Raw genomic sequence first — 26,644 nt, 5'->3', positions numbered from 1 at the left:
TTGTTTTTATGCCATGGACTGATATTATACAGAAAAATGGTGTTCCTTCCAGCATGGTTCAGAGAGTTATAGAGCCACCGCCAAGTAGGAAGGAGGTTTTTCTTGACAGCACATGGTGGCTTATCACCATACTTAGACACTCACTGAATGATCATATTTTCCCCAATAATCTGTTTCTAATCTGTCATTTCAAGTTGGTAAGACATTCAGAACAGGTTACAATGTTAAATCACCTGGTTGATAGTCTTAGTAAGCGTTTTTGTCAGTACACGAGACAAGAATACAGCATTTGAGATAATGATCTTATGCAGCAGAGTAAGCTGAAGGAGTCAATTAGAGAACAATATTGTGTAAACTTGGCTGCGACGAGGATGGGATTCGAACCCACGCGTGCCACTCGGCCACCTCGTCCTATTCAGAGGTAAGTTTATCTCCTCAAATTGAAATTTTTCCTGTTCTAAAGAGAGTTGTTACAATGGTGACAAGGGGCTGTGGACCCCAGAAGAAGATAAAACTATTGCTGACAAAAAAGGTTTCTAACCCATGCGTGCAGACCACAGTTGGTTATCATTTCTTTACTGGAGACCAATTTAGGGGACTACAGGACTCTAACTAATGTTTTCTGGTTTTGTACCTGCTCACATAGGCAACTGGCCTTGCTTGTGTTTCTTGAAGATGCTACACTGGTCGTCCAAGAGGCTTCTTTAAATCCAAAAGACTTGTGGGAGGTTTCAGGTAATTAATCTCTCTAGGATCTTCACCTATACGCAGAGTTGTTGTGTTAAACATGCAGGTTGTTCAACCCCCCACAAACTGGTGGGGTGTGGGACCTCTTGAGTCAAGGTGTGTTTAGCACCTCACTATAGTGTGAGTCATTAGGGTTACACGCAATGTGAAGATATGCAAAGGGCCAGAGAGTGGAAATACCTCTCGCGTCCCACTACTAAGTTAGAACTTAAAGAGGATCTGGAAAGAGACTTGACAGGTTTTCAAGAAACCAAAGCAAGACTATGCACAGCTGTGTGCAGAGGTTTGATACCGAGATGTTTCATGTTGAGGTAGAAGTAAATAGATGTCACTCACAAGAAGCAATTGAGGGTTCAATAGTGGAGAATGTGGGCATCGATCCCACTACCTCTCACATGCAAAGCGAGCGCTCTACCATTTGAGCTAATCCCCCTGTGAAAGGGTGGTTTCTGTGGCAAGTCCTCACAACCTGCTCAGCATGTATGTTCTGTCCTAAAATGTATCACATTGCCTAGACAAATGAATGAAGTCTCTCATCACAGGCCCTAAGGGGAGACTGGCCAAGTGAGTGATTTACAGAGATCTCAGGAGATGGGGAATTAGCTCAAATGGTAGAGAGCTCGCTTAGCATGCGAGAAGTAGTGGGATCGATGCCCACATTCTCCAGAAAATTTGTTATTTCTTGATTTAAGTCTGGTAGAGAAAGTTTTGAAATTCAGTTTGACAAAGTCCCCTTCTAAAAAATGATAGATTTCCTTGTTTTTATGCCATGGACTGATATTATACAGAAAAATGGTGTTCCTTCCAGCATGGTTCAGAGAGTTATAGAGCCACCGCCAAGTAGGAAGGAGGTTTTTCTTGACAGCACATGGTGGCTTATCACCATACTTAGACACTCACTGAATGATCATTTTTTCCACAATAATCTGTTTCTAATCTGTCATTTCAAGTTGGTAAGACATTCAGAACAGGTTACAATGTTAAATCACCTGGTTGATAGTCTTAGTAAGCGTTTTTGTCAGTACACGAGACAAGAATACAGCATTTGAGATAATGATCTTATGCAGCAGAGTAAGCTGAAGGAGTCAATTAGAGAACAATATTGTGTAAACTTGGCTGCGACGAGGATGGGATTCGAACCCACGCGTGCAGAGCACAATGGATTAGCAGTCCATCGCCTTGACCACTCGGCCACCTCGTCCTATTCAGAGGTAAGATTATCTCCTCAAATTGAAATTTTTCCTGTTCTAAAGAGAGTTGTTACAATGGTGACAAGGGGCTGTGGACCCCAGAAGAAGATAAAACTATTGCTGACAAAAAAGGTTTCTAACCCATGCGTGCAGACCACAGTTGGTTATCATTTCTTTACTGGAGACCAATTTAGGGGACTACAGGACTCTAACTAATGTTTTCTGGTTTTGTACCTGCTCACATAGGCAACTGGCCTTGCTTGTGTTTCTTGAAGATGCTACACTGGTCGTCCAAGAGGCTTCTTTAAATCCAAAAGACTTGTGGGAGGTTTCAGGTAATTAATCTCTCTAGGATCTTCACCTATACGCAGAGTTGTTGTGTTAAACATGCAGGTTGTTTAACCCCCCACAAACTGGTGGGGTGTGGGACCTCTTGAGTCAAGGTGTGTTTGGCACCTCACTATAGTGTGAGTCATTAGGGTTACACGCAATGTGAAGATATGCAAAGGGCCAGAGAGTGGAAATACCTCTCGCGTCCCACTACTAAGTTAGAACTTAAAGAGGATCTGGAAAGAGACTTGACAGGTTTTCAAGAAACCAAAGCAAGACTATGCACAGCTGTGTGCAGAGGTTTGATACCGAGAAGTTTCATCTTGAGGTAGAAGTAAATAGATGTCACTCACAAGAAGCAGTTGAGGGTTCAATAGTGGAGAATGTGGGCATCGATCCCACTACCTCTCACGTGCAAAGCGAGCGCTCTACCATTTGAGCTAATCCCCCTGTGAAAGGGTGGTTTCTGTGGCAAGACCTCACAACCTGCTCAGCATGTATGTTCTGTCCTAAAATGTATCACATTGCCTAGACAAATGAATGAAGTCTCTCATCACAGGCCCTAAGGGGAGACTGGCCAAGTGAGTGATTTACAGAGATCTCAGTAGATGGGGAATTAGCTCAAATGGTAGAGCGCTCGCTTAGCATGCGAGAAGTAGTGGGATCGATGCCCACATTCTCCAGAAAATTTGTTATTTCTTGATTTAAGTCTGGTAGAGAAAGTTTTGAAATTCAGTTTGACAAAGTCCCCTTCTAAAAAATGATAGATTTCCTTGTTTTTATGCCATGGACTGATATTATACAGAAAAATGGTGTTCCTTCCAGCATGGTTCAGAGAGTTATAGAGCCACCGCCAAGTAGGAAGGAGGTTTTTCTTGACAGCACATGGTGGCTTATCACCATACTTAGACACTCACTGAATGATCATATTTTCCCCAATAATCTGTTTCTAATCTGTCATTTCAAGTTGGTAAGACATTCAGAACAGGTTACAATGTTAAATCACCTGGTTGATAGTCTTAGTAAGCGTTTTTGTCAGTACACGAGACAAGAATACAGCATTTGAGATAATGATCTTATGAAGCAGAGTACGCTGAAGGAGTCAATTAGAGAACAATATTGTGTAAACTTGGGTGCGACGAGGATGGGATTCGAACCCACGCGTGCAGAGCACAACGGATTAGCAGTCCATCGCCTTGACCACTCGGCCACCTCGTCCTATTCAGAGGTAAGTTTATCTCCTCAAATTGAAATTTTTCCTGTTCTAAAGAGAGTTGTTACAATGGTGACAAGGGGCTGTGGACCCCAGAAGAAGATAAAACTATTGCTGACAAAAAAGGTTTCTAACCCATGCGTGCAGACCACAGTTGGTTATCATTTCTTTACTGGAGACCAATTTAGGGGACTACAGGACTCTAACTAATGTTTTCTGGTTTTGTACCTGCTCACATAGGCAACTGGCCTTGCTTGTGTTTCTTGAAGATGCTACACTGGTCGTCCAAGAGGCTTCTTTAAATCCAAAAGACTTGTGGGAGGTTTCAGGTAATTAATCTCTCTAGGATCTTCACCTATACGCAGAGTTGTTGTGTTAAACATGCAGGTTGTTTAACCCCCCACAAACTGGTGGGGTGTGGGACCTCTTGAGTCAAGGTGTGTTTAGCACCTCACTATAGTGTGAGTCATTAGGGTTACACGCAATGTGAAGATATGCAAAGGGCCAGAGAGTGGAAATACCTCTCGCATCCCACTACTAAGTTAGAAGAGGATCTGGAAAGAGACTTGACAGGTTTTCAAGAAACCAAAGCAAGACTATGCACAGCTGTGTGCAGAGGTTTGATACCGAGATGTTTCATGTTGAGGTAGAAGTAAATAGATGTCACTCACAAGAAGCAATTGAGGGTTCAATAGTGGAGAATGTGGGCATCGATCCCACTACCTCTCACATGCAAAGCGAGCGCTCTACCATTTGAGCTAATCCCCCTGTGAAAGGGTGGTTTCTGTGGCAAGTCCTCACAACCTGCTCAGCATGTATGTTCTGTCCTAAAATGTATCACATTGCCTAGACAAATGAATGAAGTCTCTCATCACAGGCCCTAAGGGGAGACTGGCCAAGTGAGTGATTTACAGAGATCTCAGGAGATGGGGAATTAGCTCAAATGGTAGAGAGCTCGCTTAGCATGCGAGAAGTAGTGGGATCGATGCCCACATTCTCCAGAAAGTTTGTTATTTCTTGATTTAAGTCTGGTAGAGAAAGTTTTGAAATTCAGTTTGACAAAGTCCCCTTCTAAAAAATGATAGATTTCCTTGTTTTTATGCCATGGACTGATATTATACAGAAAAATGGTGTTCCTTCCAGCATGGTTCAGAGAGTTATAGAGCCACCGCCAAGTAGGAAGGAGGTTTTTCTTGACAGCACATGGTGGCTTATCACCATACTTAGACACTCACTGAATGATCATTTTTTCCACAATAATCTGTTTCTAATCTGTCATTTCAAGTTGGTAAGACATTCAGAACAGGTTACAATGTTAAATCACCTGGTTGATAGTCTTAGTAAGCGTTTTTGTCAGTACACGAGACAAGAATACAGCATTTGAGATAATGATCTTATGCAGCAGAGTAAGCTGAAGGAGTCAATTAGAGAACAATATTGTGTAAACTTGGCTGCGACGAGGATGGGATTCGAACCCACGCGTGCCACTCGGCCACCTCGTCCTATTCAGAGGTAAGTTTATCTCCTCAAATTGAAATTTTTCCTGTTCTAAAGAGAGTTGTTACAATGGTGACAAGGGGCTGTGGACCCCAGAAGAAGATAAAACTATTGCTGACAAAAAAGGTTTCTAACCCATGCGTGCAGACCACAGTTGGTTATCATTTCTTTACTGGAGACCAATTTAGGGGACTACAGGACTCTAACTAATGTTTTCTGGTTTTGTACCTGCTCACATAGGCAACTGGCCTTGCTTGTGTTTCTTGAAGATGCTACACTGGTCGTCCAAGAGGCTTCTTTAAATCCAAAAGACTTGTGGGAGGTTTCAGGTAATTAATCTCTCTAGGATCTTCACCTATACGCAGAGTTGTTGTGTTAAACATGCAGGTTGTTTAACCCCCCACAAACTGGTGGGGTGTGGGACCTCTTGAGTCAAGGTGTGTTTAGCACCTCACTATAGTGTGAGTCATTAGGGTTACACGCAATGTGAAGATATGCAAAGGGCCAGAGAGTGGAAATACCTCTCGCGTCCCACTACTAAGTTAGAACTTAAAGAGGATCTGGAAAGAGACTTGACAGGTTTTCAAGAAACCAAAGCAAGACTATGCACAGCTGTGTGCAGAGGTTTGATACCGAGAAGTTTCATCTTGAGGTAGAAGTAAATAGATGTCACTCACAAGAAGCAGTTGAGGGTTCAATAGTGGAGAATGTGGGCATTGATCCCACTACCTCTCACATGCAAAGCGAGCGCTCTACCATTTGAGCTAATCCCCCTGTGAAAGGGTGGTTTCTGTGGCAAGACCTCACAACCTGCTCAGCATGTATGTTCTGTCCTAAAATGTATCACATTGCCTAGACAAATGAATGAAGTCTCTCATCACAGGCCCTAAGGGGAGACTGGCCAAGTGAGTGATTTACAGAGATCTCAGTAGATGGGGAATTAGCTCAAATGGTAGTGCGCTCGCTTAGCATGCGAGAAGTAGTGGGATCGATGCCCACATTCTCCAGAAAATTTGTTATTTCTTGATTTAAGTCTGGTAGAGAAAGTTTTGAAATTCAGTTTGACAAAGTCCCCTTCTAAAAAATGATAGATTTCCTTGTTTTTATGCCATGGACTGATATTATACAGAAAAATGGTGTTCCTTCCAGCATGGTTCAGAGAGTTATAGAGCCACCGCCAAGTAGGAAGGAGGTTTTTCTTGACAGCACATGGTGGCTTATCACCATACTTAGACACTCACTGAATGATCATATTTTCCCCAATAATCTGTTTCTAATCTGTCATTTCAAGTTGGTAAGACATTCAGAACAGGTTACAATGTTAAATCACCTGGTTGATAGTCTTAGTAAGCGTTTTTGTCAGTACACGAGACAAGAATACAGCATTTGAGATAATGATCTTATGCAGCAGAGTAAGCTGAAGGAGTCAATTAGAGAACAATATTGTGTAAACTTGGCTGCGACGAGGATGGGATTCGAACCCACGCGTGCCACTCGGCCACCTCGTCCTATTCAGAGGTAAGTTTATCTCCTCAAATTGAAATTTTTCCTGTTCTAAAGAGAGTTGTTACAATGGTGACAAGGGGCTGTGGACCCCAGAAGAAGATAAAACTATTGCTGACAAAAAAGGTTTCTAACCCATGCGTGCAGACCACAGTTGGTTATCATTTCTTTACTGGAGACCAATTTAGGGGACTACAGGACTCTAACTAATGTTTTCTGGTTTTGTACCTGCTCACATAGGCAACTGGCCTTGCTTGTGTTTCTTGAAGATGCTACACTGGTCGTCCAAGAGGCTTCTTTAAATCCAAAAGACTTGTGGGAGGTTTCAGGTAATTAATCTCTCTAGGATCTTCACCTATACGCAGAGTTGTTGTGTTAAACATGCAGGTTGTTCAACCCCCCACAAACTGGTGGGGTGTGGGACCTCTTGAGTCAAGGTGTGTTTAGCACCTCACTATAGTGTGAGTCATTAGGGTTACACGCAATGTGAAGATATGCAAAGGGCCAGAGAGTGGAAATACCTCTCGCGTCCCACTACTAAGTTAGAACTTAAAGAGGATCTGGAAAGAGACTTGACAGGTTTTCAAGAAACCAAAGCAAGACTATGCACAGCTGTGTGCAGAGGTTTGATACCGAGATGTTTCATGTTGAGGTAGAAGTAAATAGATGTCACTCACAAGAAGCAATTGAGGGTTCAATAGTGGAGAATGTGGGCATCGATCCCACTACCTCTCACATGCAAAGCGAGCGCTCTACCATTTGAGCTAATCCCCCTGTGAAAGGGTGGTTTCTGTGGCAAGTCCTCACAACCTGCTCAGCATGTATGTTCTGTCCTAAAATGTATCACATTGCCTAGACAAATGAATGAAGTCTCTCATCACAGGCCCTAAGGGGAGACTGGCCAAGTGAGTGATTTACAGAGATCTCAGTAGATGGGGAATTAGCTCAAATGGTAGAGCGCTCGCTTAGCATGCGAGAAGTAGTGGGATCGATGCCCACATTCTCCAGAAAATTTGTTATATCTTGATTTAAGTCTTGTAGAGAAAGTTTTGAAATTCAGTTTGACAAAGTCCCCTTCTAAAAAATGATAGATTTCCTTGTTTTTATGCCATGGACTGATATTATACAGAAAAATGGTGTTCCTTCCAGCATGGTTCAGAGAGTTATAGAGCCACCGCCAAGTAGGAAGGAGGTTTTTCTTGACAGCACATGGTGGCTTATCACCATACTTAGACACTCACTGAATGATCATATTTTCCCCAATAATCTGTTTCTAATCTGTCATTTCAAGTTGGTAAGACATTCAGAACAGGTTACAATGTTAAATCACCTGGTTGATAGTCTTAGTAAGCGTTTTTGTCAGTACACGAGACAAGAATACAGCATTTGAGATAATGATCTTATGCAGCAGAGTAAGCTGAAGGAGTCAATTAGAGAACAATATTGTGTAAACTTGGCTGCGACGAGGATGGGATTCGAACCCACGCGTGCCACTCGGCCACCTCGTCCTATTCAGAGGTAAGTTTATCTCCTCAAATTGAAATTTTTCCTGTTCTAAAGAGAGTTGTTACAATGGTGACAAGGGGCTGTGGACCCCAGAAGAAGATAAAACTATTGCTGACAAAAAAGGTTTCTAACCCATGCGTGCAGACCACAGTTGGTTATCATTTCTTTACTGGAGACCAATTTAGGGGACTACAGGACTCTAACTAATGTTTTCTGGTTTTGTACCTGCTCACATAGGCAACTGGCCTTGCTTGTGTTTCTTGAAGATGCTACACTGGTCGTCCAAGAGGCTTCTTTAAATCCAAAAGACTTGTGGGAGGTTTCAGGTAATTAATCTCTCTAGGATCTTCACCTATACGCAGAGTTGTTGTGTTAAACATGCAGGTTGTTCAACCCCCCACAAACTGGTGGGGTGTGGGACCTCTTGAGTCAAGGTGTGTTTAGCACCTCACTATAGTGTGAGTCATTAGGGTTACACGCAATGTGAAGATATGCAAAGGGCCAGAGAGTGGAAATACCTCTCGCGTCCCACTACTAAGTTAGAACTTAAAGAGGATCTGGAAAGAGACTTGACAGGTTTTCAAGAAACCAAAGCAAGACTATGCACAGCTGTGTGCAGAGGTTTGATACCGAGATGTTTCATGTTGAGGTAGAAGTAAATAGATGTCACTCACAAGAAGCAATTGAGGGTTCAATAGTGGAGAATGTGGGCATCGATCCCACTACCTCTCACATGCAAAGCGAGCGCTCTACCATTTGAGCTAATCCCCCTGTGAAAGGGTGGTTTCTGTGGCAAGTCCTCACAACCTGCTCAGCATGTATGTTCTGTCCTAAAATGTATCACATTGCCTAGACAAATGAATGAAGTCTCTCATCACAGGCCCTAAGGGGAGACTGGCCAAGTGAGTGATTTACAGAGATCTCAGGAGATGGGGAATTGGCTCAAATGGTAGAGAGCTCGCTTAGCATGCGAGAAGTAGTGGGATCGATGCCCACATTCTCCAGAAAATTTGTTATTTCTTGATTTAAGTCTGGTAGAGAAAGTTTTGAAATTCAGTTTGACAAAGTCCCCTTCTAAAAAATGATAGATTTCCTTGTTTTTATGCCATGGACTGATATTATACAGAAAAATGGTGTTCCTTCCAGCATGGTTCAGAGAGTTATAGAGCCACCGCCAAGTAGGAAGGAGGTTTTTCTTGACAGCACATGGTGGTTTATCACCATACTTAGACACTCACTGAATGATCATTTTTTCCACAATAATCTGTTTCTAATCTGTCATTTCAAGTTGGTAAGACATTCAGAACAGGTTACAATGTTAAATCACCTGGTTGATAGTCTTAGTAAGCGTTTTTGTCAGTACACGAGACAAGAATACAGCATTTGAGATAATGATCTTATGCAGCAGAGTAAGCTGAAGGAGTCAATTAGAGAACAATATTGTGTAAACTTGGCTGCGACGAGGATGGGATTCGAACCCATGCGTGCAGAGCACAATGGATTAGCAGTCCATCGCCTTGACCACTCGGCCACCTCGTCCTATTCAGAGGTAAGTTTATCTCCTCAAATTGAAATTTTTCCTGTTCTAAAGAGAGTTGTTACAATGGTGACAAGGGGCTGTGGACCCCAGAAGAAGATAAAACTATTGCTGACAAAAAAGGTTTCTAACCCATGCGTGCAGACCACAGTTGGTTATCATTTCTTTACTGGAGACCAATTTAGGGGACTACAGGACTCTAACTAATGTTTTCTGGTTTTGTACCTGCTCACATAGGCAACTGGCCTTGCTTGTGTTTCTTGAAGATGCTACACTGGTCGTCCAAGAGGCTTCTTTAAATCCAAAAGACTTGTGGGAGGTTTCAGGTAATTAATCTCTCTAGGATCTTCACCTATACGCAGAGTTGTTGTGTTAAACATGCAGGTTGTTTAACCCCCCACAAACTGGTGGGGTGTGGGACCTCTTGAGTCAAGGTGTGTTTAGCACCTCACTATAGTGTGAGTCATTAGGGTTACACGCAATGTGAAGATATGCAAAGGGCCAGAGAGTGGAAATACCTCTCGCGTCCCACTACTAAGTTAGAACTTAAAGAGGATCTGGAAAGAGACTTGACAGGTTTTCAAGAAACCAAAGCAAGACTATGCACAGCTGTGTGCAGAGGTTTGATACCGAGATGTTTCATGTTGAGGTAGAAGTAAATAGATGTCACTCACAAGAAGCAATTGAGGGTTCAATAGTGGAGAATGTGGGCATCGATCCCACTACCTCTCACATGCAAAGCGAGCGCTCTACCATTTGAGCTAATCCCCCTGTGAAAGGGTGGTTTCTGTGGCAAGTCCTCACAACCTGCTCAGCATGTATGTTCTGTCCTAAAATGTATCACATTGCCTAGACAAATGAATGAAGTCTCTCATCACAGGCCCTAAGGGGAGACTGGCCAAGTGAGTGATTTACAGAGATCTCAGTAGATGGGGAATTAGCTCAAATGGTAGAGCGCTCGCTTAGCATGCGAGAAGTAGTGGGATCGATGCCCACATTCTCCAGAAAATTTGTTATTTCTTGATTTAAGTCTGGTAGAGAAAGTTTTGAAATTCAGTTTGACAAAGTCCCCTTCTAAAAAATGATAGATTTCCTTGTTTTTATGCCATGGACTGATATTATACAGAAAAATGGTGTTCCTTCCAGCATGGTTCAGAGAGTTATAGAGCCACCGCCAAGTAGGAAGGAGGTTTTTCTTGACAGCACATGGTGGCTTATCACCATACTTAGACACTCACTGAATGATCATATTTTCCACAATAATCTGTTTCTAATCTGTCATTTCAAGTTGGTAAGACATTCAGAACAGGTTACAATGTTAAATCACCTGGTTGATAGTCTTAGTAAGCGTTTTTGTCAGTACACGAGACAAGAATACAGCATTTGAGATAATGATCTTATGCAGCAGAGTAAGCTGAAGGAGTCAATTAGAGAACAATATTGTGTAAACTTGGCTGCGACGAGGATGGGATTCGAACCCACGCGTGCCACTCGGCCACCTCGTCCTATTCAGAGGTAAGTTTATCTCCTCAAATTGAAATTTTTCCTGTTCTAAAGAGAGTTGTTACAATGGTGACAAGGGGCTGTGGACCCCAGAAGAAGATAAAACTATTGCTGACAAAAAAGGTTTCTAACCCATGCGTGCAGACCACAGTTGGTTATCATTTCTTTACTGGAGACCAATTTAGGGGACTACAGGACTCTAACTAATGTTTTCTGGTTTTGTACCTGCTCACATAGGCAACTGGCCTTGCTTGTGTTTCTTGAAGATGCTACACTGGTCGTCCAAGAGGCTTCTTTAAATCCAAAAGACTTGTGGGAGGTTTCAGGTAATTAATCTCTCTAGGATCTTCACCTATACGCAGAGTTGTTGTGTTAAACATGCAGGTTGTTTAACCCCCCACAAACTGGTGGGGTGTGGGACCTCTTGAGTCAAGGTGTGTTTAGCACCTCACTATAGTGTGAGTCATTAGGGTTACACGCAATGTGAAGATATGCAAAGGGCCAGAGAGTGGAAATACCTCTCGCGTCCCACTACTAAGTTAGAACTTAAAGAGGATCTGGAAAGAGACTTGACAGGTTTTCAAGAAACCAAAGCAAGACTATGCACAGCTGTGTGCAGAGGTTTGATACCGAGATGTTTCATGTTGAGGTAGAAGTAAATAGATGTCACTCACAAGAAGCAATTGAGGGTTCAATAGTGGAGAATGTGGGCATCGATCCCACTACCTCTCACATGCAAAGCGAGCGCTCTACCATTTGAGCTAATCCCCCTGTGAAAGGGTGGTTTCTGTGGCAAGTCCTCACAACCTGCTCAGCATGTATGTTCTGTCCTAAAATGTATCACATTGCCTAGACAAATGAATGAAGTCTCTCATCACAGGCCCTAAGGGGAGACTGGCCAAGTGAGTGATTTACAGAGATCTCAGTAGATGGGGAATTAGCTCAAATGGTAGAGCGCTCGCTTAGCATGCGAGAAGTAGTGGGATCGATGCCCACATTCTCCAGAAAATTTGTTATTTCTTGATTTAAGTCTGGTAGAGAAAGTTTTGAAATTCAGTTTGACAAAGTCCCCTTCTAAAAAATGATAGATTTCCTTGTTTTTATGCCATGGACTGATATTATACAGAAAAATGGTGTTCCTTCCAGCATGGTTCAGAGAGTTATAGAGCCACCGCCAAGTAGGAAGGAGGTTTTTCTTGACAGCACATGGTGGCTTATCACCATACTTAGACACTCACTGAATGATCATATTTTCCCCAATAATCTGTTTCTAATCTGTCATTTCAAGTTGGTAAGACATTCAGAACAGGTTACAATGTTAAATCACCTGGTTGATAGTCTTAGTAAGCGTTTTTGTCAGTACACGAGACAAGAATACAGCATTTGAGATAATGATCTTATGCAGCAGAGTAAGCTGAAGGAGTCAATTAGAGAACAATATTGTGTAAACTTGGCTGCGACGAGGATGGGATTCGAACCCACGCGTGCCACTCGGCCACCTCGTCCTATTCAGAGGTAAGTTTATCTCCTCAAATTGAAATTTTTCCTGTTCTAAAGAGAGTTGTTACAATGGTGACAAGGGGCTGTGGACCCCAGAAGAAGATAAAACTATTGCTGACAAAAAAGGTTTCTAACCCATGCGTGCAGACCACAGTTGGTTATCATTTCTTTACTGGAGACCAATTTAGGGGACTACAGGACTCTAACTAATGTTTTCTGGTTTTGTACCTGCTCACATAGGCAACTGGCCTTGCTTGTGTTTCTTGAAGATGCTACACTGGTCGTCCAAGAGGCTTCTTTAAATCCAAAAGACTTGTGGGAGGTTTCAGGTAATTAATCTCTCTAGGATCTTCACCTATACGCAGAGTTGTTGTGTTAAACATGCAGGTTGTTTAACCCCCCACAAACTGGTGGGGTGTGGGACCTCTTGAGTCAAGGTGTGTTTAGCACCTCACTATAGTGTGAGTCATTAGGGTTACACGCAATGTGAAGATATGCAAAGGGCCAGAGAGTGGAAATACCTCTCGCGTCCCACTACTAAGTTAGAACTTAAAGAGGATCTGGAAAGAGACTTGACAGGTTTTCAAGAAACCAAAGCAAGACTATGCACAGCTGTGTGCAGAGGTTTGATACCGAGATGTTTCATGTTGAGGTAGAAGTAAATAGATGTCACTCACAAGAAGCAATTGAGGGTTCAATAGTGGAGAATGTGGGCATCGATCCCACTACCTCTCACATGCAAAGCGAGCGCTCTACCATTTGAGCTAATCCCCCTGTGAAAGGGTGGTTTCTGTGGCAAGTCCTCACAACCTGCTCAGCATGTATGTTCTGTCCTAAAATGTATCACATTGCCTAGACAAATGAATGAAGTCTCTCATCACAGGCCCTAAGGGGAGACTGGCCAAGTGAGTGATTTACAGAGATCTCAGTAGATGGGGAATTAGCTCAAATGGTAGAGCGCTCGCTTAGCATGCGAGAAGTAGTGGGATCGATGCCCACATTCTCCAGAAAATTTGTTATTTCTTGATTTAAGTCTGGTAGAGAAAGTTTTGAAATTCAGTTTGACAAAGTCCCCTTCTAAAAAATGATAGATTTCCTTGTTTTTATGCCATGGACTGATATTATACAGAAAAATGGTGTTCCTTCCAGCATGGTTCAGAGAGTTATAGAGCCACCGCCAAGTAGGAAGGAGGTTTTTCTTGACAGCACATGGTGGCTTATCACCATACTTAGACACTCACTGAATGATCATATTTTCCCCAATAATCTGTTTCTAATCTGTCATTTCAAGTTGGTAAGACATTCAGAACAGGTTACAATGTTAAATCACCTGGTTGATAGTCTTAGTAAGCGTTTTTGTCAGTACACGAGACAAGAATACAGCATTTGAGATAATGATCTTATGCAGCAGAGTAAGCTGAAGGAGTCAATTAGAGAACAATATTGTGTAAACTTGGCTGCGACGAGGATGGGATTCGAACCCACGCGTGCCACTCGGCCACCTCGTCCTATTCAGAGGTAAGTTTATCTCCTCAAATTGAAATTTTTCCTGTTCTAAAGAGAGTTGTTACAATGGTGACAAGGGGCTGTGGACCCCAGAAGAAGATAAAACTATTGCTGACAAAAAAGGTTTCTAACCCATGCGTGCAGACCACAGTTGGTTATCATTTCTTTACTGGAGACCAATTTAGGGGACTACAGGACTCTAACTAATGTTTTCTGGTTTTGTACCTGCTCACATAGGCAACTGGCCTTGCTTGTGTTTCTTGAAGATGCTACACTGGTCGTCCAAGAGGCTTCTTTAAATCCAAAAGACTTGTGGGAGGTTTCAGGTAATTAATCTCTCTAGGATCTTCACCTATACGCAGAGTTGTTGTGTTAAACATGCAGGTTGTTTAACCCCCCACAAACTGGTGGGGTGTGGGACCTCTTGAGTCAAGGTGTGTTTAGCACCTCACTATAGTGTGAGTCATTAGGGTTACACGCAATGTGAAGATATGCAAAGGGCCAGAGAGTGGAAATACCTCTCGCGTCCCACTACTAAGTTAGAACTTAAAGAGGATCTGGAAAGAGACTTGACAGGTTTTCAAGAAACCAAAGCAAGACTATGCACAGCTGTGTGCAGAGGTTTGATACCGAGAAGTTTCATCTTGAGGTAGAAGTAAATAGATGTCACTCACAAGAAGCAGTTGAGGGTTCAATAGTGGAGAATGTGGGCATCGATCCCACTACCTCTCACATGCAAAGCGAGCGCTCTACCATTTGAGCTAATCCCCCTGTGAAAGGGTGGTTTCTGTGGCAAGACCTCACAACCTGCTCAGCATGTATGTTCTGTCCTAAAATGTATCACATTGCCTAGACAAATGAATGAAGTCTCTCATCACAGGCCCTAAGGGGAGACTGGCCAAGTGAGTGATTTACAGAGATCTCAGTAGATGGGGAATTAGCTCAAATGGTAGAGCGCTCGCTTAGCATGCGAGAAGTAGTGGGATCGATGCCCACATTCTCCAGAAAATTTGTTATATCTTGATTTAAGTCTGGTAGAGAAAGTTTTGAAATTCAGTTTGACAAAGTCCCCTTCTAAAAAATGATAGATTTCCTTGTTTTTATGCCATGGACTGATATTATACAGAAAAATGGTGTTCCTTCCAGCATGGTTCAGAGAGTTATAGAGCCACCGCCAAGTAGGAAGGAGGTTTTTCTTGACAGCACATGGTGGCTTATCACCATACTTAGACACTCACTGAATGATCATATTTTCCACAATAATCTGTTTCTAATCTGTCATTTCAAGTTGGTAAGACATTCAGAACAGGTTACAATGTTAAATCACCTGGTTGATAGTCTTAGTAAGCGTTTTTGTCAGTACACGAGACAAGAATACAGCATTTGAGATAATGATCTTATGCAGCAGAGAACGCTGAAGGAGTCAATTAGAGAACAATATTGTGTAAACTTGGCTGCGACGAGGATGGGATTCGAACCCACGCGTGCAGAGCACAATAGATTAGCAGTCCATCGCCTTGACCACTCGGCCACCTCGTCCTATTCAGAGGTAAGTTTATCTCCTCAAATTGAAATTTTTCCTGTTCTAAAGAGAGTTGTTACAATGGTGACAAGGGGCTGTGGACCCCAGAAGAAGATAAAACTATTGCTGACAAAAAAGGTTTCTAACCCATGCGTGCAGACCACAGTTGGTTATCATTTCTTTACTGGAGACCAATTTAGGGGACTACAGGACTCTAACTAATGTTTTCTGGTGTTGTACCTGCTCACATAGGCAACTGGCCTTGCTTGTGTTTCTTGAAGATGCTACACTGGTCGTCCAAGAGGCTTCTTTAAATCCAAAAGACTTGTGGGAGGTTTCAGGTAATGAATCTCTCTAGGATCTTCACCTATACGCAGAGTTGTTGTGTTAAACATGCAGGTTGTTTAACCCCCCACAAACTGGTGGGGTGTGGGACCTCTTGAGTCAAGGTGTGTTTAGCACCTCACTATAGTGTGAGTCATTAGGGTTACACGCAATGTGAAGATATGCAAAGGGCCAGAGAGTGGAAATACCTCTCGCGTCCCACTACTAAGTTAGAACTTAAAGAGGATCTGGAAAGAGACTTGACAGGTTTTCAAGAAACCAAAGCAAGACTATGCACAGCTGTGTGCAGAGGTTTGATACCGAGATGTTTCATGTTGAGGTAGAAGTAAATAGATGTCACTCACAAGAAGCAATTGAGGGTTCAATAGTGGAGAATGTGGGCATCGATCCCACTACCTCTCACATGCAAAGCGAGCGCTCTACCATTTGAGCTAATCCCCCTGTGAAAGGGTGGTTTCTGTGGCAAGACCTCACAACCTGCTCAGCATGTATGTTCTGTCCTAAAATGTATCACATTGCCTAGACAAATGAATGAAGTCTCTCATCACAGGCCCTAAGGGGAGACTGGCCAAGTGAGTGATTTACAGAGAACTCAGTAGATGGGGAATTAGCTCAAATGGTAGAGCGCTCGCTTAGCATGTGAGAAGTAGTGGGATCGATGCCCACATTCTCCAGAAAATTTGTTATTTCTTGATTTAAGTCTGGTAGAGAAAGTTTTGAAATTCAGTTTGACAAAGTCCCCTTCTAAAAAATGATAGATTTCCTTGTTTTTATGCCATGGACTGATATTATACAGAAAAATGGTGTTCCTTCCAGCATGGTTCAGAGAGTTATAGAGCCACCGCCAAGTAGGAAGGAGGTTTTTCTTGACAGCACATGGTGGCTTATCACCATACTTAGACACTCACTGAATGATCATATTTTCCACAATAATCTGTTTCTAATCTGTCATTTCAAGTTGGTAAGACATTCAGAACAGGTTATAATGTTAAATCACCTGGTTGATAGTCTTAGTAAGCGTTTTTGTCAGTACACGAGACAAGAATACAGCATTTGAGATAATGATCTTATGCAGCAGAGTACGCTGAAGGAGTCAATTAGAGAACAATATTGTGTAAACTTGGCTGCGACGAGGATGGGATTCGAACCCACGCGTGCAGAGCACAATGGATTAGCAGTCCATCGCCTTGACCACTCGGCCACCTCGTCCTATTCAGAGGTAAGTTTATCGCCTCAAATTGAAATTTTTCCTGTTCTAAAGAGAGTTGTTACAATGGTGACAAGGGGCTGTGGACCCCAGAAGAAGATAAAACTATTGCTGACAAAAAAGGTTTCTAACCCATGCGTGCAGACCACAGTTGGTTATCATTTCTTTACTGGAGACCAATTTAGGGGCCTACAGGACTCTAACTAATGTTTTCTGGTTTTGTACCTGCTCACATAGGCAACTGGCCTTGCTTGTGTTTCTTGAAGATGCTACACTGGTCGTCCAAGAGGCTTCTTTAAATCCAAAAGACTTGTGGGAGGTTTCAGGTAATTAATCTCTCTAGGATCTTCACCTATACGCAGAGTTGTTGTGTTAAACATGCAGGTTGTTTAACCCCCCACAAACTGGTGGGGTGTGGGACCTCTTGAGTCAAGGTGTGTTTAGCACCTCACTATAGTGTGAGTCATTAGGGTTACACGCAATGTGAAGATATGCAAAGGGCCAGAGAGTGGAAATACCTCTCGCGTCCCACTACTAAGTTAGAACTTAAAGAGGATCTGGAAAGAGACTTGACAGGTTTTCAAGAAACCAAAGCAAGACTATGCACAGCTGTGTGCAGAGGTTTGATACCGAGAAGTTTCATCTTGAGGTAGAAGTAAATAGATGTCACTCACAAGAAGCAGTTGAGGGTTCAATAGTGGAGAATGTGGGCATCGATCCCACTACCTCTCACATGCAAAGCGAGCGCTCTACCATTTGAGCTAATCCCCCTGTGAAAGGGTGGTTTCTGTGGCAAGACCTCACAACCTGCTCAGCATGTATGTTCTGTCCTAAAATGTATCACATTGCCTAGACAAATGAATGAAGTCTCTCATCACAGGCCCTAAGGGGAGACTGGCCAAGTGAGTGATTTACAGAGATCTCAGTAGATGGGGAATTAGCTCAAATGGTAGAGCGCTCGCTTAGCATGTGAGAAGTAGTGGGATCGATGCCCACATTCTCCAGAAAATTTGTTATTTCTTGATTTAAGTCTGGTAGAGAAAGTTTTGAAATTCAGTTTGACAAAGTCCCCTTCTAAAAAATGATAGATTTCCTTGTTTTTATGCCATGGACTGATATTATACAGAAAAATGGTGTTCCTTCCAGCATGGTTCAGAGAGTTATAGAGCCACCGCCAAGTAGGAAGGAGGTTTTTCTTGACAGCACATGGTGGCTTATCACCATACTTAGACACTCACTGAATGATCATATTTTCCACAATAATCTGTTTCTAATCTGTCATTTCAAGTTGGTAAGACATTCAGAACAGGTTACAATGTTAAATCACCTGGTTGATAGTCTTAGTAAGCGTTTTTGTCAGTACACGAGACAAGAATACAGCATTTGAGATAATGATCTTATGCAGCAGAGTACGCTGAAGGAGTCAATTAGAGAACAATATTGTGTAAACTTGGCTGCGACGAGGATGGGATTCGAACCCACGCGTGCAGAGCACAATGGATTAGCAGTCCATCGCCTTGACCACTCGGCCACCTCGTCCTATTCAGAGGTAAGTTTATCGCCTCAAATTGAAATTTTTCCTGTTCTAAAGAGAGTTGTTACAATGGTGACAAGGGGCTGTGGACCCCAGAAGAAGATAAAACTATTGCTGACAAAAAAGGTTTCTAACCCATGCGTGCAGACCACAGTTGGTTATCATTTCTTTACTGGAGACCAATTTAGGGGCCTACAGGACTCTAACTAATGTTTTCTGGTTTTGTACCTGCTCACATAGGCAACTGGCCTTGCTTGTGTTTCTTGAAGATGCTACACTGGTCGTCCAAGAGGCTTCTTTAAATCCAAAAGACTTGTGGGAGGTTTCAGGTAATTAATCTCTCTAGGATCTTCACCTATACGCAGAGTTGTTGTGTTAAACATGCAGGTTGTTTAACCCCCCACAAACTGGTGGGGTGTGGGACCTCTTGAGTCAAGGTGTGTTTAGCACCTCACTATAGTGTGAGTCATTAGGGTTACACGCAATGTGAAGATATGCAAAGGGCCAGAGAGTGGAAATACCTCTCGCGTCCCACTACTAAGTTAGAACTTAAAGAGGATCTGGAAAGAGACTTGACAGGTTTTCAAGAAACCAAAGCAAGACTATGCACAGCTGTGTGCAGAGGTTTGATACCGAGAAGTTTCATCTTGAGGTAGAAGTAAATAGATGTCACTCACAAGAAGCAGTTGAGGGTTCAATAGTGGAGAATGTGGGCATCGATCCCACTACCTCTCACATGCAAAGCGAGCGCTCTACCATTTGAGCTAATCCCCCTGTGAAAGGGTGGTTTCTGTGGCAAGACCTCACAACCTGCTCAGCATGTATGTTCTGTCCTAAAATGTATCACATTGCCTAGACAAATGAATGAAGTCTCTCATCACAGGCCCTAAGGGGAGACTGGCCAAGTGAGTGATTTACAGAGATCTCAGTAGATGGGGAATTAGCTCAAATGGTAGAGCGCTCGCTTAGCATGCGAGAAGTAGTGGGATCGATGCCCACATTCTCCAGAAAATTTGTTATTTCTTGATTTAAGTCTGGTAGAGAAAGTTTTGAAATTCAGTTTGACAAAGTCCCCTTCTAAAAAATGATAGATTTCCTTGTTTTTATGCCATGGACTGATATTATACAGAAAAATGGTGTTCCTTCCAGCATGGTTCAGAGAGTTATAGAGCCACCGCCAAGTAGGAAGGAGGTTTTTCTTGACAGCACATGGTGGCTTATCACCATACTTAGACACTCACTGAATGATCATATTTTCCACAATAATCTGTTTCTAATCTGTCATTTCAAGTTGGTAAGACATTCAGAACAGGTTACAATGTTAAATCACCTGGTTGATAGTCTTAGTAAGCGTTTTTGTCAGTACACGAGACAAGAATACAGCATTTGAGATAATGATCTTATGCAGCAGAGTAAGCTGAAGGAGTCAATTAGAGAACAATATTGTGTAAACTTGGCTGCGACGAGGATGGGATTCGAACCCACGCGTGCAGAGCACAACGGATTAGCAGTCCATCGGCTTGACCACTCGGCCACCTCGTCCTATTCAGAGGTAAGTTTATCTCCTCAAATTGAAATTTTTCCTGTTCTAAAGAGAGTTGTTACAATGGTGACAAGGGGCTGTGGACCCCAGAAGAAGATAAAACTATTGCTGACAAAAAAGGTTTCTAACCCATGCGTGCAGACCACAGTTGGTTATCATTTCTTTACTGGAGACCAATTTAGGGGACTACAGGACTCTAACTAATGTTTTCTGGTTTTGTACCTGCTCACATAGGCAACTGGCCTTGCTTGTGTTTCTTGAAGATGCTACACTGGTCGTCCAAGAGGCTTCTTTAAATCCAAAAGACTTGTGGGAGGTTTCAGGTAATTAATCTCTCTAGGATCTTCACCTATACGCAGAGTTGTTGTGTTAAACATGCAGGTTGTTTAACCCCCCACAAACTGGTGGGGTGTGGGACCTCTTGAGTCAAGGTGTGTTTAGCACCTCACTATAGTGTGAGTCATTAGGGTTACACGCAATGTGAAGATATGCAAAGGGCCAGAGAGTGGAAATACCTCTCGCGTCCCACTACTAAGTTAGAACTTAAAGAGGATCTGGAAAGAGACTTGACAGGTTTTCAAGAAACCAAAGCAAGACTATGCACAGCTGTGTGCAGAGGTTTGATACCGAGATGTTTCATGTTGAGGTAGAAGTAAATAGATGTCACTCACAAGAAGCAATTGAGGGTTCAATAGTGGAGAATGTGGGCATCGATCCCACTACCTCTCACATGCAAAGCGAGCGCTCTACCATTTGAGCTAATCCCCCTGTGAAAGGGTGGTTTCTGTGGCAAGTCCTCACAACCTGCTCAGCATGTATGTTCTGTCCTAAAATGTATCACATTGCCTAGACAAATGAATGAAGTCTCTCATCACAGGCCCTAAGGGGAGACTGGCCAAGTGAGTGATTTACAGAGATCTCAGTAGATGGGGAATTAGCTCAAATGGTAGAGCGCTCGCTTAGCATGCGAGAAGTAGTGGGATCGATGCCCACATTCTCCAGAAAATTTGTTATTTCTTGATTTAAGTCTGGTAGAGAAAGTTTTGAAATTCAGTTTGACAAAGTCCCCTTCTAAAAAATGATAGATTTCCTTGTTTTTATGCCATGGACTGATATTATACAGAAAAATGGTGTTCCTTCCAGCATGGTTCAGAGAGTTATAGAGCCACCGCCAAGTAGGAAGGAGGTTTTTCTTGACAGCACATGGTGGCTTATCACCATACTTAGACACTCACTGAATGATCATATTTTCCCCAATAATCTGTTTCTAATCTGTCATTTCAAGTTGGTAAGACATTCAGAACAGGTTACAATGTTAAATCACCTGGTTGATAGTCTTAGTAAGCGTTTTTGTCAGTACACGAGACAAGAATACAGCATTTGAGATAATGATCTTATGCAGCAGAGTAAGCTGAAGGAGTCAATTAGAGAACAATATTGTGTAAACTTGGCTGCGACGAGGATGGGATTCGAACCCACGCGTGCCACTCGGCCACCTCGTCCTATTCAGAGGTAAGTTTATCTCCTCAAATTGAAATTTTTCCTGTTCTAAAGAGAGTTGTTACAATGGTGACAAGGGGCTGTGGACCCCAGAAGAAGATAAAACTATTGCTGACAAAAAAGGTTTCTAACCCATGCGTGCAGACCACAGTTGGTTATCATTTCTTTACTGGAGACCAATTTAGGGGACTACAGGACTCTAACTAATGTTTTCTGGTTTTGTACCTGCTCACATAGGCAACTGGCCTTGCTTGTGTTTCTTGAAGATGCTACACTGGTCGTCCAAGAGGCTTCTTTAAATCCAAAAGACTTGTGGGAGGTTTCAGGTAATTAATCTCTCTAGGATCTTCACCTATACGCAGAGTTGTTGTGTTAAACATGCAGGTTGTTTAACCCCCCACAAACTGGTGGGGTGTGGGACCTCTTGAGTCAAGGTGTGTTTAGCACCTCACTATAGTGTGAGTCATTAGGGTTACACGCAATGTGAAGATATGCAAAGGGCCAGAGAGTGGAAATACCTCTCGCGTCCCACTACTAAGTTAGAACTTAAAGAGGATCTGGAAAGAGACTTGACAGGTTTTCAAGAAACCAAAGCAAGACTATGCACAGCTGTGTGCAGAGGTTTGATACCGAGAAGTTTCATCTTGAGGTAGAAGTAAATAGATGTCACTCACAAGAAGCAGTTGAGGGTTCAATAGTGGAGAATGTGGGCATCGATCCCACTACCTCTCACATGCAAAGCGAGCGCTCTACCATTTGAGCTAATCCCCCTGTGAAAGGGTGGTTTCTGTGGCAAGACCTCACAACCTGCTCAGCATGTATGTTCTGTCCTAAAATGTATCACATTGCCTAGACAAATGAATGAAGTCTCTCATCACAGGCCCTAAGGGGAGACTGGCCAAGTGAGTGATTTACAGAGATCTCAGTAGATGGGGAATTAGCTCAAATGGTAGAGCGCTCGCTTAGCATGCGAGAAGTAGTGGGATCGATGCCCACATTCTCCAGAAAATTTGTTATTTCTTGATTTAAGTCTGGTAGAGAAAGTTTTGAAATTCAGTTTGACAAAGTCCCCTTCTAAAAAATGATAGATTTCCTTGTTTTTATGCCATGGACTGATATTATACAGAAAAATGGTGTTCCTTCCAGCATGGTTCAGAGAGTTATAGAGCCACCGCCAAGTAGGAAGGAGGTTTTTCTTGACAGCACATGGTGGCTTATCACCATACTTAGACACTCACTGAATGATCATATTTTCCACAATAATCTGTTTCTAATCTGTCATTTCAAGTTGGTAAGACATTCAGAACAGGTTACAATGTTAAATCACCTGGTTGATAGTCTTAGTAAGCGTTTTTGTCAGTACACGAGACAAGAATACAGCATTTGAGATAATGATCTTATGCAGCAGAGAACGCTGAAGGAGTCAATTAGAGAACAATATTGTGTAAACTTGGCTGCGACGAGGATGGGATTCGAACCCACGCGTGCAGAGCACAACGGATTAGCAGTCCATCGCCTTGACCACTCGGCCACCTCGTCCTATTCAGAGGTAAGTTTATCTCCTCAAATTGAAATTTTTCCTGTTCTAAAGAGAGTTGTTACAATGGTGACAAGGGGCTGTGGACCCCAGAAGAAGATAAAACTATTGCTGACAAAAAAGGTTTCTAACCCATGCGTGCAGACCACAGTTGGTTATCATTTCTTTACTGGAGACCAATTTAGGGGACTACAGGACTCTAACTAATGTTTTCTGGTGTTGTACCTGCTCACATAGGCAACTGGCCTTGCTTGTGTTTCTTGAAGATGCTACACTGGTCGTCCAAGAGGCTTCTTTAAATCCAAAAGACTTGTGGGAGGTTTCAGGTAATGAATCTCTCTAGGATCTTCACCTATACGCAGAGTTGTTGTGTTAAACATGCAGGTTGTTTAACCCCCCACAAACTGGTGGGGTGTGGGACCTCTTGAGTCAAGGTGTGTTTAGCACCTCACTATAGTGTGAGTCATTAGGGTTACACGCAATGTGAAGATATGCAAAGGGCCAGAGAGTGGAAATACCTCTCGCGTCCCACTACTAAGTTAGAACTTAAAGAGGATCTGGAAAGAGACTTGACAGGTTTTCAAGAAACCAAAGCAAGACTATGCACAGCTGTGTGCAGAGGTTTGATACCGAGAAGTTTCATCTTGAGGTAGAAGTAAATAGATGTCACTCACAAGAAGCAGTTGAGGGTTCAATAGTGGAGAATGTGGGCATCGATCCCACTACCTCTCACATGCAAAGCGAGCGCTCTACCATTTGAGCTAATCCCCCTGTGAAAGGGTGGTTTCTGTGGCAAGACCTCACAACCTGCTCAGCATGTATGTTCTGTCCTAAAATGTATCACATTGCCTAGACAAATGAATGAAGTCTCTCATCACAGGCCCTAAGGGGAGACTGGCCAAGTGAGTGATTTACAGAGAACTCAGTAGATGGGGAATTAGCTCAAATGGTAGAGCGCTCGCTTAGCATGTGAGAAGTAGTGGGATCGATGCCCACATTCTCCAGAAAATTTGTTATTTCTTGATTTAAGTCTGGTAGAGAAAGTTTTGAAATTCAGTTTGACAAAGTCCCCTTCTAAAAAATGATAGATTTCCTTGTTTTTATGCCATGGACTGATATTATACAGAAAAATGGTGTTCCTTCCAGCATGGTTCAGAGAGTTATAGAGCCACCGCCAAGTAGGAAGGAGGTTTTTCTTGACAGCACATGGTGGCTTATCACCATACTTAGACACTCACTGAATGATCATATTTTCCACAATAATCTGTTTCTAATCTGTCATTTCAAGTTGGTAAGACATTCAGAACAGGTTACAATGTTAAATCACCTGGTTGATAGTCTTAGTAAGCGTTTTTGTCAGTACACGAGACAAGAATACAGCATTTGAGATAATGATCTTATGCAGCAGAGTACGCTGAAGGAGTCAATTAGAGAACAATATTGTGTAAACTTGGCTGCGCCGAGGATGGAATTCGAACCCACGCGTGCAGAGCACAATGGATTAGCAGTCCATCGCCTTGACCACTCGGCCACCTCGTCCTATTCAGAGGTAAGTTTATCGCCTCAAATTGAAATTTTTCCTGTTCTAAAGAGAGTTGTTACAATGGTGACAAGGGGCTGTGGACCCCAGAAGAAGATAAAACTATTGCTGACAAAAAAGGTTTCTAACCCATGCGTGCAGACCACAGTTGGTTATCATTTCTTTACTGGAGACCAATTTAGGGGCCTACAGGACTCTAACTAATGTTTTCTGGTTTTGTACCTGCTCACATAGGCAACTGGCCTTGCTTGTGTTTCTTGAAGATGCTACACTGGTCGTCCAAGAGGCTTCTTTAAATCCAAAAGACTTGTGGGAGGTTTCAGGTAATTAATCTCTCTAGGATCTTCACCTATACGCAGAGTTGTTGTGTTAAACATGCAGGTTGTTTAACCCCCCACAAACTGGTGGGGTGTGGGACCTCTTGAGTCAAGGTGTGTTTAGCACCTCACTATAGTGTGAGTCATTAGGGTTACACGCAATGTGAAGATATGCAAAGGGCCAGAGAGTGGAAATACCTCTCGCGTCCCACTACTAAGTTAGAACTTAAAGAGGATCTGGAAAGAGACTTGACAGGTTTTCAAGAAACCAAAGCAAGACTATGCACAGCTGTGTGCAGAGGTTTGATACCGAGAAGTTTCATCTTGAGGTAGAAGTAAATAGATGTCACTCACAAGAAGCAGTTGAGGGTTCAATAGTGGAGAATGTGGGCATCGATCCCACTACCTCTCACATGCAAAGCGAGCGCTCTACCATTTGAGCTAATCCCCCTGTGAAAGGGTGGTTTCTGTGGCAAGACCTCACAACCTGCTCAGCATGTATGTTCTGTCCTAAAATGTATCACATTGCCTAGACAAATGAATGAAGTCTCTCATCACAGGCCCTAAGGGGAGACTGGCCAAGTGAGTGATTTACAGAGATCTCAGTAGATGGGGAATTAGCTCAAATGGTAGAGCGCTCGCTTAGCATGCGAGAAGTAGTGGGATCGATGCCCACATTCTCCAGAAAATTTGTTATTTCTTGATTTAAGTCTGGTAGAGAAAGTTTTGAAATTCAGTTTGACAAAGTCCCCTTCTAAAAAATGATAGATTTCCTTGTTTTTATGCCATGGACTGATATTATACAGAAAAATGGTGTTCCTTCCAGCATGGTTCAGAGAGTTATAGAGCCACCGCCAAGTAGGAAGGAGGTTTTTCTTGACAGCACATGGTGGCTTATCACCATACTTAGACACTCACTGAATGATCATATTTTCCACAATAATCTGTTTCTAATCTGTCATTTCAAGTTGGTAAGACATTCAGAACAGGTTACAATGTTAAATCACCTGGTTGATAGTCTTAGTAAGCGTTTTTGTCAGTACACGAGACAAGAATACAGCATTTGAGATAATGATCTTATGCAGCAGAGTAAGCTGAAGGAGTCAATTAGAGAACAATATTGTGTAAACTTGGCTGCGACGAGGATGGGATTCGAACCCACGCATGCAGAGCACAACGGATTAGCAGTCCATCGGCTTGACCACTCGGCCACCTCGTCTTATTCAGAGGTAAGTTTATCTCCTCAAATTGAAATTTTTCCTGTTCTAAAGAGAGTTGTTACAATGGTGACAAGGGGCTGTGGACCCCAGAAGAAGATAAAACTATTGCTGACAAAAAGGTTTCTAACCCATGCGTGCAGACCACAGTTGGTTATCATTTCTTTACTGGAGACCAATTTAGGGGACTACAGGACTCTAACTAATGTTTTCTGGTTTTGTACCTGCTCACATAGGCAACTGGCCTTGCTTGTGTTTCTTGAAGATGCTACACTGGTCGTCCAAGAGGCTTCTTTAAATCCAAAAGACTTGTGGGAGGTTTCAGGTAATTAATCTCTCTAGGATCTTCA

The 26,644-nt window shown here is 42.7% G+C and overlaps 10 non-coding genes across 10 annotated transcripts; all 10 read right to left on the bottom strand.

Moving 5' to 3' along the window:
• Positions 1-1,866: 1,866 nt before the first annotated feature.
• Positions 1,867-1,948, bottom strand: trnas-gcu (transfer RNA serine (anticodon GCU)). The gene has a single exon. It is a non-coding gene; the product is annotated as a tRNA-Ser (tRNA).
• A 1,455-nt stretch (positions 1,949-3,403) lies between these two features.
• trnas-gcu (transfer RNA serine (anticodon GCU)) lies at positions 3,404-3,485 on the bottom strand. The gene has a single exon. It is a non-coding gene; the product is annotated as a tRNA-Ser (tRNA).
• Positions 3,486-9,443: 5,958 nt separating this feature from the next.
• Positions 9,444-9,525, bottom strand: trnas-gcu (transfer RNA serine (anticodon GCU)). Its single transcript has one exon. It is a non-coding gene; the product is annotated as a tRNA-Ser (tRNA).
• Positions 9,526-15,489: 5,964 nt separating this feature from the next.
• On the bottom strand, positions 15,490-15,571 carry trnas-gcu (transfer RNA serine (anticodon GCU)). The gene has a single exon. It is a non-coding gene; the product is annotated as a tRNA-Ser (tRNA).
• Positions 15,572-17,026: 1,455 nt separating this feature from the next.
• On the bottom strand, positions 17,027-17,108 carry trnas-gcu (transfer RNA serine (anticodon GCU)). Its single transcript has one exon. It is a non-coding gene; the product is annotated as a tRNA-Ser (tRNA).
• Positions 17,109-18,563: 1,455 nt separating this feature from the next.
• Positions 18,564-18,645, bottom strand: trnas-gcu (transfer RNA serine (anticodon GCU)). Its single transcript has one exon. It is a non-coding gene; the product is annotated as a tRNA-Ser (tRNA).
• Positions 18,646-20,100: 1,455 nt separating this feature from the next.
• trnas-gcu (transfer RNA serine (anticodon GCU)) lies at positions 20,101-20,182 on the bottom strand. The gene has a single exon. It is a non-coding gene; the product is annotated as a tRNA-Ser (tRNA).
• Positions 20,183-23,140: 2,958 nt separating this feature from the next.
• Positions 23,141-23,222, bottom strand: trnas-gcu (transfer RNA serine (anticodon GCU)). Its single transcript has one exon. It is a non-coding gene; the product is annotated as a tRNA-Ser (tRNA).
• A 1,455-nt stretch (positions 23,223-24,677) lies between these two features.
• On the bottom strand, positions 24,678-24,759 carry trnas-gcu (transfer RNA serine (anticodon GCU)). The gene has a single exon. It is a non-coding gene; the product is annotated as a tRNA-Ser (tRNA).
• A 1,455-nt stretch (positions 24,760-26,214) lies between these two features.
• On the bottom strand, positions 26,215-26,296 carry trnas-gcu (transfer RNA serine (anticodon GCU)). The gene has a single exon. It is a non-coding gene; the product is annotated as a tRNA-Ser (tRNA).
• Between the last annotated feature and the right edge of the window lie 348 nt (positions 26,297-26,644).

Source organism: Limanda limanda, chromosome 17 (genome assembly GCF_963576545.1).
Source record: "Limanda limanda chromosome 17, fLimLim1.1, whole genome shotgun sequence".
NCBI classification, from domain to species: Eukaryota; Metazoa; Chordata; class Actinopteri; order Pleuronectiformes; family Pleuronectidae; genus Limanda; species Limanda limanda.
This window is presented reverse-complemented; position numbering and strand designations above follow the sequence as displayed.